Below are 14817 nucleotides of genomic sequence, written 5' to 3'. Positions count from 1 at the left end.
AATTGATAATGATATATTCCATTAAAAAAATATATTGATTCCCAGGTAATGACAGTCCTGTGCTTTTGCATGGAGGGTGCCATTTCCCATCATGATGATGGCTTTCTCATCTATTATGTCTGAAAGAGTGAACAAGGAATCACCCTGCCTTCCCATAATAGATAGCCTCTTCCTAGTAGGTATTAAATCTATATTTAAAACATTTCTCTCCAAGGATCCCATTCTTTACCTCCTCAAGGTCTTCTTCCCCATTGTCTAAAAGGAGTAATGATTTGTTATTGTAATTCTGGAGTTTATGGCCTTTTCAGTATTAGATTAAAGACAGAATTTCTTGGGGGGGTTTCCATCTAGAACTGCTCTGGGTGGATTAGGTGGAAACAATACCATCCTTCTTACTCTAACTCCATGTTAATGGCTCTGTGATGGGGATTAGGGATAGCTTGTGTGGAGGATGGGGAGGCGACTACTCACTGTACCCGGTCGTCTGGGTGTGCTATGGCAGAGTTCGGTACCCTTGTTTGAGAGAGAGTGCATATGAAGGAGGGTCAGCATCAGGGAAGAACATGAGGCAGAGACAAACATCCATTAAGGGTGGTGGTCATCTAAGACACTGGAACTCAAAATCGAGAGTTCACAAAAATGATGGTTGTTCCACACCCCACCCCATTCTTCTCCCTCTTCCTCTCTCCAGACTGTCTGGCTTCCTCGCTATGCCCATGCTTTGCTAAGTGCTGGTGGCCATCGAAGTTTTTGCATCCTGGGGACGAATCCTGAGCTCACCAGAGACGGGCGGCGCAAGGTAGGGCTCTACTAAACAGGCCTGGAATGAGGGAGGCATCCTGCCTCAGCAAAGCTGGCTGTCTTCTCCTTCTGAGGGGCAAGGCAAGAGGGAAACGTTACTCGGTGGTTGATGAGAGTTTTACCACAGGTGTGTGAGCCACCGGCCTCTCTCCGTAAGCCATCTTGACTTCCATCTTGAGTGTCTGCAGGGAGTTAGATCTGGGGCTGACCTACATGACCTTGAAGTACTTTTTAAACTGTTGTTTTTCTTTTTGGCGTTTAAAAAGTTCAAATCTTACAGTTCAGTTTTTTTGTTACTAAAATGTATTACCAGAATAAAATGTTATGAGTTTTAAAAGGTCACCTCTAAAAGCTGAGGGTATCATATACAAGGCCCTGGATTCAATCTTCAACACCAAAAAGAAAAAAAAAGACCATATGCATATATATATATATATATATATATATATATATATATATATATATATACATACACACACACATATATATGTATATATATATATATAGAGAGAGAGAGAGAGAGAGAAACCTAAAATCATATAAATGATATTATATTCTATAGAAATAAAATATTCTGTGCATACATAAAATGTGTACATAGGTCTATGCATGCATACATGAGATCACACTGTACCCACTACTACCAAGGGTAAATGCTATTTTGACTCAACAGTATGTTAGGTTAGGGCAGCACTTTTATCTCAGTAATTAGAAATCTGTATCATCATTTGCCAAAGCTTCCTATTTTAGGAATATAATTATATATATATATACATACATACACACACATATATAATACATAACCTACTTAATGCCCTAAAGGTGGACTTTTTAGGATATTTTTGAATCATCTGCTGTAGCAGTACCACACAATACATTTCTGAGAATGTACTTTGTATAGTCATTTAGTTCCTGGTGTTCAATTCAGAGAGATCTGGCCTAACATTTAGACTCAGGACTGTCAATCCAGGAGCAAGTGGGGTGGGGAGTGGCGGGGGGCGGGCACGGTGGGAGGTGTAGGAGGAGTTGTGGCCTACCTGATGAGAGCATACATCTGAGGAAAAGCAGGTGCAGCATTGTTCTGTCACCTACCGGCAAGCCAGGCATCACATGGCTGCCACAGGGATAAGCCAGGCAAGTGGACTCACCAAGGCTCATACAGTTACCACCACTCATGGAGCCGCTGAGGGGCAGGGGCAGGGTTTGGGGATAGCTAAGGCTCAACTGGCCTAGGCCCATGTTCTTGAGAACCCCCGGCCAGGAGGCTTATACCCGGGACCAGCATCAGATATAAGAGCATCAGGCCAACCAGGGCTCCTTCCATGTCAGGAGAGCGCCTTGTCTTTGGACTCAGTGACAGTGCCATGGAAGGTAGCATGTTGTTCCAGGATTTTCACAGACACAGAGGGAAGAAAAAAAAAACTGTGCCGCTAGGATCCCAGGTTATAGATAGCAGAGACTGACATCAGGAAATTAGAGAAGGCTAGAGGCTGGGCCTGGATCAGATGCCGCCATGAAGGCACCCACCATCCAACTGTGCCTCAACAGCTCCTTCCCAGCAGTAAAGCAGAAGGCAGAGCACAGAGAAAGACTGACTGGCAGGCTCCTGACTCAGAGAGCTGGAGGGCTGTTGGCAGGACCCTAATAGCACCTCTGACTGGGGATTGGGGTGGAGGGACTGTCTTGTCCATTGTCGTAGGCCTTGGGGGATGCTTGTGACTGATGTTTGGGAGTTGTCTCCTTCCCAGCAAACAGGGGGTGCAAAGAAGAAATTTGGAGGTATGCTTCACTGTAAGACCACTTTTGTTGGGTTATTCTACACTGGCTGTGTGCCAGAAAGACGTTGGGGAGTCCCTGAAGGAGTGATTTTTGCTTTCTTAAATGGCTACCCATAGTTTGGTTCTTCTTATCCCTGATGCCATTGCAGGTTGGCATGGAACTTAGATTTGTCCCAACTTGGGGTAAGCCTACGTAGATTCAGGATGGGGGAGGAGGTTGGTCTGATAGTTCTCACTAGGCATATCAGATGGCGTGCATCTTTTGAGGGATTTAGTATCTGCATGCCCCCAGACTGGTGTCCCTATAGTGGATCTTTGACCTACCAGTGGTCAGTTCCTGAAGGGTAGAAGTGGTATGTAATGCAACTCTGAATTATGTCTGTCCACATCCCACCAGCACCAACTCTGGACCCAGCCAGTACTGTCTCTGTGAGTTCCCATCATAATTGGGCCCAGCACCAGACTTATGTCTGCTCGGGATACCCACTAAATACCCCCAGAGGTTAAGAGAAGTTGCTGGAAGCCCACTATGGAGCCCACTGACCAGTCAAAACCCTTCTGGACCAGTCCACTGGGTCCTGTTACAAAACAGGCCAATTCAGGAACAGTGGGTAGAGAGCTGCTTGCCTGCTCTCTGAAGTAGCATGGAAACCACCCAAGGAACAAGAAGGGTCCCAGAAGCAGTGGGAGAGAAATCTGACATTTGTGCTCCCAGGGATGGTGAGCTGGAGACTCAAGTCTGCAGAACCGAAGATTTGGTTAGGAATGGCAGGAACAGACTTTCGAGCTGTGGAACAGGTACCAGTTTTCCTTGGCTCTCAGAACAGGCCTGCACTGCATCCCTTGCCTCCGTCCCTGGGACTGTGGAACCACCTCTCACAGTCTTTCCAAGTCCCTACGTGTCCTGTATCCCCAAAATCATAACACATGCCTCCAGAGTGAATGGGAGCCATTCATGTTCAGGCCCTGAGCGTCTGCACTCAGTACAGCGTGACTGTCCCTAAATCAGCTGTAGAGACACCTTCCCACCACACTCCATCCTCTGCCAGCCTCCTCTCCCCACTTAGGGGAGCCTCATTTCCCTACGATATCCAGTTCCTCTTCTCCTGTACTGGCTCCTGTCCATCTTTGTTAGATCTCTGTGATCCCTACCCCAAGGATGAGCCATGAAGATATCTCCCTGATGCTCTGCCCACCGTATATGCTCAGTCATTCCCTCATGACCTTGCTGCCTTTCCTGGCCCACCCCAGGGGCCTCCATAGCTACCTCCTCACTAGACATCTGAGCCCTTGAGAAAGCCATGTGCCTATGGCCACTGTCTGGACACTCTAAGGCCACCGTGGCCTTAGCTGGGCCTTGACTCTGGCTGGCATATTCTTGCACACGCTCTTTCAAGGGCCTTTTATGCCTTTCCATCAAAAGTTTCCCTAAGACCTCGGTGGCTTCTCTGCTCTCTTTATTGGTCGTACAGCTGTGCCCTCCCTGGCTGTAGGAGCTGCAGATCTCTGGCTCCTCTTCCCATTCCCTAAGACAGTGGCTCTCAACCTTCCTAAAGCTGTGACCCCTTTAATACATACAGTTCCTCACATTGTGGTGACCCCCCCCAACCATAAAATTATTTCATTGCTACTTCATAACTAGCATTTTGCTACTGTTGCAGATCGTAATGTAAATATCTGATATGCAGGATATCTGATACTCGACCCCCCCCCCCCGAAGGGGTTGAGACCCACAGGTTGAGAACCAGTGCCTGAGGTTTTACCCCATCTCCCTAGTGTCTTCTGTTCCTTCTACCTCAGCTGTGCCCTGGATTTGACACCCAGCTGTGCCCTCTATCTCTGCTTATCAGTTATTTTTCAGAGTCCTTCTTGAATTAAGCCTGTCTGAAATAAAGTTCCTTTGTGGGTGTCTCCTATAGGCTTTCCAGGGACTCCCCAGCACTCTGAATCCCCTGGCTGTGTCTGTATCGTGTGCGTCAGGGGTTCATCTTCCTTCTCTTACCATTCTAGAGGACAGGCTCTATCCTTTTGTCCACAGGCCCAGCACAGGGCCCAGTCATTCCGTGAGTGTAGAAGGTCACGTTCTGCAAAACCACAGACGATCTCCTCATAGGCAGTGTGATGGAGAAGACCCTGGGATTGGAGACAGCCCACCAGCTTCAAGTCCAGTCTCCAGGGATCTGTGAGAGTATCTGCAGAGTAAACCTAACTCTGAACTCCCTTGTCAGGGGACTGAGGGGACACTGAGGGAGAAACCATACTGGACAATGAGAAGAAATTAAGGGCAGACTATGAGGGGACCCTGAGGGAAGGGGTCAGTCATACCACCTGACGAGCAACACCCAGCTTCAGGGCACAGCATCACGACCCAGGCAGCTTTACCTATCCTAGAGACCTGGGTCTGTCCACCAGGAGTTCTAATTGAGTTGTTCTCACTAGAAGGGTAACTAGCTTGAATTTCTGTTCCCGATTCAATTTGTCATCTCTTACCTGGACCACCAGAAAGCAGGAGAGATCCTGGAGGGACCCAGGGAGCACAGAGCCTATATGTGCATAGGAATTCCACTTACCTGGTGATGGGTGAGGTGATGGGGCACATCCCAGTTTCTTCTGTCTTCAGAACCTCGTGTGTCACCTAGGCTGGAAGTATCGTCTCTGATACCTTCGGGGTTTTGTGTCCAAGTTTGACTTTCTAAGTGCCCTTCCATAGCTTGTAGGCACCTTTGCCTGCAGGACTGCTGGGAACAGTTGGGAATTTGTCTGCTTTGTGAAGATAGCTGAGGGCGAGGCGTGGAGGTTAACCCCAGCCTGGACTCTGTGATATGCCTAGGATGGAATACTTTTTTTTTCAAATTTGGAAAAAAATTAAAAATAAAAAACTAGGCTCATAGTGGCCTTGCCAGCCTTGCTGTAGTAAAGGACCAGGTGTGTATTTTTGAGTGGCCATGCTTTTAAACGCATGGATCTTCACCCATTATAGGTGACATCGCCCATAATTAAAAACTACTCAAAAGTGATTTTTAATCCATTTTGGTGGTATATGCCTATAAGCCCAGTACCAAGGAGGCAGAGGATCTGGAGTTGGAAGTCAGCCTGGACTGCATATTGAGACACTGTCTCATTAAAACAAATACGATATTCTTTTAAACTTTTCTCTTATTGCCCCGAATTTCTCTCCACTCTCCCCACCATGACCTCTTCCTGGAACAGACAGTGCCAGAAGCCATGGAGGCTGCAGGATGCACACTCAGTACACGGTGAAGCAAAGGGTTGCCACGGTACTCATTCCTTCGTTCCTTGAAGCACCTCCTGGCAGCCACACTGTGTATTATTCCACATCTGCTAGCCAGAGAGCTTCAACCAATGCTCTATCCTTAATGAGCTTTCCTACGGGGAGACCAGCAACTAAACACACTGTTAGAACATGGGAAGGATGCAACAAGAATTTACCCAAAGTGCTATGGGAGAACATGCTTAACAAATGTTTCTAAAGCAGTTTCTATAATGCTGGGTACCATGCTAAGCACAGGGAGTGCTTCAGGAACCGTGGGAGAAGAATCCCCAACCCAAAGCTTACATTGGAAACAGAAGTCCCATCACACCCTAGAGACCATGATGCTTGCTTCTGTATCCTCCGATCTAGGCCACTCAGAAGCTCATCCGTTACAGCTGCCAATTGGTATTTTTACTCTCGCTTATAAGCACGCTGGCTGTGGAGAGGATGGAGATGCTTAAGCCTCATTCACAGAGCATAAGCTTGCCTCCCCACCCATGTAAGACAGAAGCAGCCTAGCAACTCTCCTGGGCCCTTCCTTTGATTTGTAGCAACTCATTTAGATAAAAGCATCTGGTTTGTAAGGTAGCAACAACAACAACAAAAAGAAATCATTAAAAGCCTATTTCTGCTTTTACAAAGTAAACTAATAACAACACCGAGGTAACAATTAACCCACTCCCGCCCCTTCCCCAGGTACCCAGGCAGATGCTGACCGTGGGAAATAAAATCAGAACACAGAGAATTCTTCAGAAAGGCTCTCCTAGAGCTCAGTACTCGGGGATGGGCGTGCATGTGCAGGGATCCCGGCCAGCTGGAGCCCCACCCTCCCATTATGGTCCCCTGCCTCTCCATCCCAGAATAAAGAGTGTGATTATTTATTTAACACCGGTTCTGAGGCTTTCTAACATGCATTTGGAGTGCTCAGCCATCTTCCACAGGCACGCGCTTAGGTGCAGTTGCTGACACGTTTGGATCCAATGAGAAAGCTCTTCCTTATACCACCCAGAGACTGATGGACTTTGCTCCAGTCCTGACTCCTGGGCTAATGTAGTCCTTGGAGCACTTGGCCCTCTTAAACCTAAGTATCTCCTCTTTCCTAGAACAGTGCTTCTTGTGAGAACTCTTTCCTCAAGTGAAGACCTGGTGCTGGGGCACTCCAGCACCCATTCAGCCCTGGGCCCCTCTCTGCCATGGGCCTCCCACTGTTTCCTGTGTATCTGGCTCCTCACCTACTTACTGGCCTGCTCTAGGCATTTGAGGGCCACCCTGCAGAGCTGAGCCAGAGCCCACGCACCAGGAACTGCTGACTGACTGTGGGCATGCTTGCCAGAGTGGGTCCTAGGCCCATCTCATCACAGAACCTTCTAGGGGGCAGTGGCTGGAACTCCATCTCTAGGACACTGTCAGAGGTGGGGCATGAAGAAGGTGACTTGGAAATATGATTCATGGTATAGGAGTCAGGAAGATCTCCCTAAACTTGGCTGTAACCCAGGCCCTCGATATACTGTCTCACATTCCAGCCACATGGAGACAAGTGTATTCTGTAGTCATGCATTCGTCCAATCTTTCTTTCATGAAAGCTACATTTCTAGTGAGCTGCACAAGTTGGGAGCATGGTTGCTGGTACCAGACAGCCTGGATTCAAATACCAGCATTGCTTCCCCTTCTTCCCAGCACAATGTATAACTCCCAAGGCTCAGTTACTTCAGCTGCGCATAGGGGTTCTGAAAGTGTTTACTTCACGGGGTATGCATAAGCCTTAAATGAGAGAACATCATAAAGTACTACCTGGACTGGTGCCTAAAGGATGGCACTACAGAGACTTTCAGTTAGTCTAAGGAGCAAGGGCAGAGCATGGGGACCCAACTCCTGCTCTCTTGAGGACCAAGAGTACCTTCAAAGAAGTTATCCTGGGTATGTTTAGCCACATTCCTCTATAGTCAGGCATCCTGATGCCCTGGCTTTCTGAACACCAGTCAATTGGTGACCTCTGTGTCTAGGAGGTTGGGGTGGCCCTCCTCCACACACAAGGATCCCATACAACCACCAAGATGCATCCATTTTCTGTTCTCCATGGAAGCACATCCCTTCCCACTGACTGGAACCCATCCTCTTGACCCGTATCATGAGTGGTTGGATGCACTGGATCCCCAAGGGCTTGTCAGGCTCTGTCCCTAGGAGTGACACTGGATATGTCCCCATGAGACCTGCTGGGACTCCACCACAATTAGCTCTGTGGCTTTAGAAGAGATGTCAGCATGTCCTTGGGGGCATCTCTCATTAACAATTATGAAGTCATTATCTGGTAAATAATTCATAACCCGTGAGATGGAATAAGCTGCCAATAAACAATAATCCATTTAAATGAGGCTTGGCAGGGGTGAGGGTGTGGCTATGAGGAGGTTCTCTCCTGAAGGGCAGTCCCCTGCTCACCTCCAGTGTCATTTGCCTGTCTTCCTCTTTGAAATCATCCTTTGCTACTCACCCAGAGCAGGGGTTACTTGCCCCTGAGCTCAGGCAGGAGAAAATGTCTGTGGTGAAAGGGGGCTACACACAAATCGCTGTATTTGCCCCTGGGTCCCATCCCATCCCATCCCATCCCACCCCACCCCATCATCATCACTCCAGCCCTTTACATGTCAATACTGCCATGCTCTTTACAGAGGAATCAGCTTAGATCAGGGTGAGATGTTAAGTAACTTGCCACAGTCATTTTATAAGAACCATATGACATGACAGCAGTCACAGCTAGCCAGTGTCTCACGCCCTCCATCTCTGTGTGACCTGTGACTCTCCAGTGGAACAGTGAGTACTGGGAGGCCCATCTCCCCGTCCAGGTCCCTGACTGGGTTGGATTCCAAGAGGTACCTGTATAGATTCACATGCCTGGTTGGGTAGTTATATAGTTAGGCATTGGGGTACCATGGAGGAGGCAGGAGGGGATTTCTTCAGGACACTAGACCTGAACGCCCATCTTCTAACAGACATATTGGTTTCTGTCTACTGGGCCGAGACCACAGCCTCTGGCTGTGCTCAGGGGAAGGGGTGGGGGAGAAGGGAGGGGGAGAGAGAGGGGAGAGAGACTGTACCATATATCTTAGTTCTGGCTGTGTTTGGTGATTGGGACCAGTTATCTCTATGAAAAGTGCCCCTCTCCTACCTGATCCATCATCCTACCCACAGAGCTGGCTCCACCCTATATCTTCAGGGCCACTTCAGAGGCCCTCAGGGTTCCAACCTCATTACTAACAGACCCCATTCTTCCTTCTCCTGAGTGATGGTGCAGTGGACAGGATCCTTCCCAAGGCCCGCACTTATGTAACATTCTCGCCAGGCTTCTCGAGCAACTGGAGTCTTGAGCTGTTGGCTCCAAGAATCAGGCTGGGGCAGTGGATATGTAATTGTCACACATCTGGAATGCTGCACAGACCTCTGTGGCCAGGCTGTGTGGTAAAGGTGGCCACAGTGGTTTTCTAGACTTGCTTTATTTTTCAATAGCTGAACTAACCAGCCCCAGGGGGAGGTCCCTCCTGACCCTTTAACTTCTGCTGCAAGCAGGGTAGTCAGGACTGGCCAGTGTGAGGGCAGGCAAACACATGGTTCTTCCTAGAAGTGCCTAAAGGCCCTGGAGCCCTTCAATCCTCCTCTCATGCCCTCACAGCCACCTTTGAACTGTGTTGCCTCTCGGGAGATGCTTCCCTGACTTGATGATCAGGCTACCACAGTGACATACCCTACCGGCTGCTGAGCCCTTTGCTTTTAGAATGGGGGTACGTACTACCCTAGACATCTTTGGCTTCTCCCATGACCAGTTCCAATTGCCTGTCATGTCCCACCATGAGTGTCCTAGAAAGGAAGCTGCCACTTTTATACCTGGGGCCTGGAAAGGCTAGACGCAGCCCCTAGCCAGGAAAGAGCATGAAACACCAACAACCCCCACCCCACCCCACCATCCTTTCTTGGTTCTAGAAGAGAATTAGGGGACACAGAAGGACCCATTAAGACATCATAAATCAAAATAGGAGTGAGAACAAGCATAGGAGAGGAAATGGAGTGGCGCATGTCACCTACGTGAAACCACATCTAAAAATCCCACACATGGGCTACAGGCTGCCACAAACCTGCGTCCAGGCCTCCTTTGGAACAGGCTGGGATTCTGGTGGTCATTGTGAAACCAACTACCTGTTTCTTGCCTACTACAGAAGAGAGTGTATCTCCAGAAATGTGTGCTCAGAGGCTTGCTCCGGGCTAGCACTTCCTCTCCTGCTCAAGCTTATCCGGTCCTGTAGAGGCTGGGGAATTGTCGCTCCAACCCACTGGGACAGAACTCCGTGTGCCTTGGCTGCGGCTATATGGACAGGGAAGGAAACTCATTGTGAACAGGGACAAGGATGCTGTTGAGCCCCAGTAGTAGGCATGAGAGAAACTGGCTTTTGTCACAAGGCAGAGAGCCTGGCATTTCTGAGGGAGGCGGCTGAGAATAACCTAAGCGCTCCAGGGACGGATACTCAGTAACAGATGTGTTCACATCCACCATGTCTGTGGTTCTCGGTGAGGGGTTCTCTGGGCTGCTAAGTGGTGTTCCTGGAGGAAAAGCCTGCTCTGCTGAGAGGCAGATTTGTTAGCCAGCCATCTTCCTCCATCTCCAGTAAGCCCTGGGGATGGGTTGTCTCTGACACTAAAGCCTCTGCCCAGAGATCTCCAGGGAAGGAAATTCCATCAGCTCCCAAAGTCCCGTTCCGGTGGCTTCTGCAGGCTTTTCTTCTATCTGACCTAAATCTCTCTTGCTGCAATTTAAGCCCATTTTTCCCTTGTTTTGTTTTGAGTGGAAATAGAGAAGAGCTAGTCCCCAGATGCCTCTGAAGGCAGGGTGAATCAGAAGTCCTACATCTCCTTGCCACACTGAAGTGTCTTCAGAATCCTGTCCTGTTGGATCGGTCTCCGAGGCAGACTCCAGAGAAAATAGCACTCTCATTAATGACAAGGGCCTCATCTTGGTGGAGGGCAGGGGTGAGTGTAGCAACTGATGAGGGACCCACGAGCAAGGGTGTGGCTCCCGTGGAGCCAGGAAGACAGGCATGTGACAAGAGCAGCATCAGCATCGTTGAAAACTCCATCCGACTAAGCAGTCAGGTATTCTTCAGGAGGGGTGAAGTCCTGTGGAGGGGATGCCAAGTTCTCGAGGAGGCAGGGAGTCACAGAGAGGCATGCCTTTTAAGTAATGCCAAGAGAATTTTGTCAACTCCAGGTCACAGGCTTAGGTTTGAGAACACACTCTTGGTTGTAGCTCCCAGGCCCTACTGCTGGGCTCTTCCAGCTCTCCACAGCCGATGCAAGCCCCCACCCAGCTCTGCCTATCACAGGTCACTCATGCATTCGCTTGTCAAAGTCTGTGGAAAAGGGGTGCCTCTCGCCAGGAGACCACTCAGGTGCGTGTTTTCTAGAGAGGTTTCTGCTGGCCGCCTGGACCACTCAGTTTCTGCCTTGGTTTTTTGTGTCTTTCTTTCTGTGTCTCTTTTTTTTTTTTTTTTTTTTTTTACTTCTGGGAGTAAATACAAACCTCCACTTCTTTGGGCTACAGATTAGCTATTTTGTAGGCCACTGAAGCCAGTTCCTAGAAGAGCCAGGTTCCTAGTATGTTTGCTGCTTTTCTCTGATTGGGAAACAGTAGATCACACACAGCAGCTCTGTCTAAAAAGTAGTGATGGTGAGTAGCCCTGACAGCATTCGGACAGCTCATAATAAATGCAAGAGAAGAATTTTTATTTTTCCAAGGCCAGTGGAATTAAAACCTCCCTCCTCTACAGGAGAAATGGAGAGAAACTGAATCCTTTTTCCTACATGGTTATCTTTCTGCAGTACTGAGATGTGAGCAAGGTCATTGGATCTTTTTTTTTTTTTTTTCCATTACTTGGTCAAAAGCGCCCCCCCCCCCCCCCCCCCCCCCGCCACTACTTGGCTTCAGTACAATAGAGGAGGGGGGTGCAGTCTGCATTGATTGGATTTAAATAATGGAATTGCCATTAATATCTCCCATAAAAGATGATTGATTCTGACTTGGATTTATGGGAAGTTTGGGCTTTTGAAAGTAAACAGAGTGGCAGTCGTTCAATATGAAGGCTGGTTTATGCACCAGCTCCCCCTCAGGGCTGGTTAAGAGGATGGGCTCCCAGCCTAACCTCCCCTATGCCAGCAGCTGGGTCTTGAGGGTCCCTGCAGGCTCTGGAAGGCTGCCTAGGCTAATCCAGGAGATGGGCTGAGCTCCGCCCCTCCCTCCTTTGTTATATCAGATCTGAGAGCGAAACTCTCTGTTTCCAGGGAGAACGGCATCCATCCCTGTTGTATGGAAGCCTATTGTTACTAATAGGGCAAAGGGCCCTAGTGGCACAGAACTTTTTCTTTACTTTTTTTTTGTTGTTGTTGTTTTTTGTTTTTTAACAAGGTCCCTCATTGCATAGGTGCCTCAAGCCCTGTGACAGGTGGGTCCTTGGGTAAGAGCATTTCCTGAGCTGTTCCTTCTAGAACCTGGGAGCTTAAGTGCTGCCCGGGGACCCAGAACAAGTTTCTCTAGCCGTTCTTCCTCCTGTTTGGCAAACGCCCTCCACGAAAGGAATACGGGCCAGCCCCTTGGTAGTGATGAGGCTGAGGGTTTCGGTGCCTGGAGTTTGAGCCCCAGAGTGTAAGACTCGGTGCAGGTAGCATGCAGAGGTGTACAGTTCTCCAGTGTGCCGGCCCACGGCTCCTAATCCTCTTACTTTTGGTGGTCTCCTTTATCCCTGCAGAGTGGTCTGAATCCCTTATCACCCGCTTCCAGCCTTCCAAGTACTATTGATCTTCTGTCCCTTACCTATGAACTGGCAGTTCCCAGATCTGCCCCTAAGCTCCCGTCCCACGTGTCCGTCCACTCTCCCCCCCAACCAAAGTGTCCCTCGGGTGCCCTAGACGTGCCTGGACTCACCTCTGTCCTGAAGCCCTGTCTTCAACTCTGCCCCCAACTCCTAAAAATGGCAGCATCCCGTCCTCAGACCTAAGTCACCGAGGCATACTCCAGCTTTCCCTCTCTGCCTCTCTAGCCATACACCAGACTCTCGGCTCTCACCTACCTGTCCCCATGTATCCTTCCTGTCCACTCCCCACTGCTCTTGGCTTTCTCCATGGGCCTTCAACAGTTCTAACCCAAGTGACCACTGAGTTCTCCTGTGTCTCTGAGTTCATCCTGCTCACTGACCTCCATCACACTATTAGATTCCAGCATTCCCTGTCGGCCAAGGCAAATACAGACATTTGCTTCTCTCATGCTGAAAACACACAAGAGCTCACACCTGGTGCTTCCCACCACCAGGCCTATCATATGCTATTTTCTCCACTCAGAACTTTGTTTCCTGCCATCCTCACTGGACAGGCCCAAGACAAAACCAACTATTGCTTCTCTGCTGGCCACACATCTAGGTCCAGAAAAGAAAAGAAACCTTTGATAGCTTCCTCTATGGCACATGACCAGGGCCTCCAGCCTTGCCCACCCCACCCCATAAAACATCTGTGCCCACCCAGTACCAGCTGCTTGACAGCAGGTTGTAAGGTCTCAGCAGACTGGGCCTGATACCTGAGTTAAAGGATGCCGTTGACCACCTAGCAACACATGAGGGAATGGTTCTGGTTTTAGGAAATGAGCTGTAACAGTCGGTTTTCTCACCTCTGCAGTGGGAATTGGGGAACAAAGAGGACCAGAGAGGTCCACTGGGCCTCTCCATGGACATGCATACACAAGACTCCAAGGGATATTCTGGAGTTCTATGAATAGCACATTTGCAACTCAAAGGCTGATTGGCAGGGAAACTGATGTCCCGTAGGAAGAGGTGTGTTGAACAAGTTGAACACTGCCAAGTTCTCTGTGGTCTTTCCATAGCCTTACAGTACCCTCTTTAACAAGAGCTGGTATGAAGTGTTCTCTGTGGTGAAACCCATTGTATTTTGTGTTGTGTTGCATTGTGTTGTGTTGTGTTGTGTTTTTTGTGACAGGTCTCACTATATAGTTCTGGCTGACCTGGAACTCACTGTGTAGACAAAGCTGGCCTCAAACTCATACTGCCTTTGCTTCTTGGGTGTTAGGGATAACCTTTTGAGTCCTCATATAACCTTTTGAGTGCCCTGCAGTAACCTCACCAAGTAGGAATTGTTCCCATCCTCACAGATGAGTCAGTAGAAGTTAGAAAATATTAGATGACATGTTCAAGGGCACAGAGTTAGTGTTAAAGCCAAGTGCACACTGGTCTTTGGTTTGAAGAAAGTGCTCTTTCTTCAGAACTTCCCAGCTCCCATGCCGATCCCTCTTCCCAAAGGCACTGACCTTTAGTCCATGTGCCTGCCCCCTTTGGCCACCACGGTCATTGGCAAAAATGAAGCCACTTGTATACTTGATGGGACTTTGGCAGTGCATAGAAATAGCACTGGATCCGGAGCCCACAAACCAAACTTCAAATCCAGCCTCTCTTGGATGGATTGGGTAACCTTGAAAAGGGAGTTACTTCCGCCTCTCCTTTCCTCTGCTACGATGGAAACAGTCCAAGACATAATGGGCCATCAGACGAGATGATCTCCAAGCTGCTTTTTCTGCTCCAGCATCTCATGGCTCAGCCATCTTGCCCTGCCTCCTTCCCATCATGGCAGGAAGTGCTGCACAAGCGTCCAGCTAAGTTTGCCCCAACCTGGTCTCGCCAGCAACACTCTCTCTCCCTTTACAGCCAGCAAAGCTCCCAGGAGGTCCCAGGCCAGGGGCTTTGCTGTCTCTGCCAATTGCTGTACTACAGCTAGGCAGACCACAATTTTCCTATACCCCCGATGGCAGCTTTATCTAATGAGAATGAGATGCTTACACATATTTTCATTTTAAAAAAATCGGCTATTAATTTGTCAGAATTATTCATATTTTACTGATGATATTTTCCATGTATCTAATCAAGG

At 48.8% G+C, this 14817-nt stretch overlaps 1 protein-coding gene across 2 annotated transcripts in view; it reads left to right on the top strand.

The window, feature by feature from the left end:
- The window catches only part of Klhl29 (kelch like family member 29), a 307924-nt gene that overhangs the window by 82967 nt on the left and 210140 nt on the right, over positions 1-14817 (top strand). Inside the window, exon 2 of one of the 2 annotated variants that reach the window (XM_036170646.1) lies at positions 692-799. The exons of the other annotated variant lie outside the window; for it this stretch is intronic. The gene's annotated coding sequence lies outside the window, so the exon portion shown is untranslated. The remainder of the gene's footprint in view (positions 1-691; positions 800-14817) is intronic. 2 annotated transcript variants of the gene reach the window in all.

The sequence above is a fragment of the Onychomys torridus genome, chromosome 21 (assembly GCF_903995425.1).
Source record: "Onychomys torridus chromosome 21, mOncTor1.1, whole genome shotgun sequence".
NCBI lineage: Eukaryota > Metazoa > Chordata > Mammalia > Rodentia > Cricetidae > Onychomys > Onychomys torridus.
The sequence above is the reverse complement of the archived record's forward strand: the minus strand, read 5'-3'. Positions and strand labels throughout refer to the sequence as shown.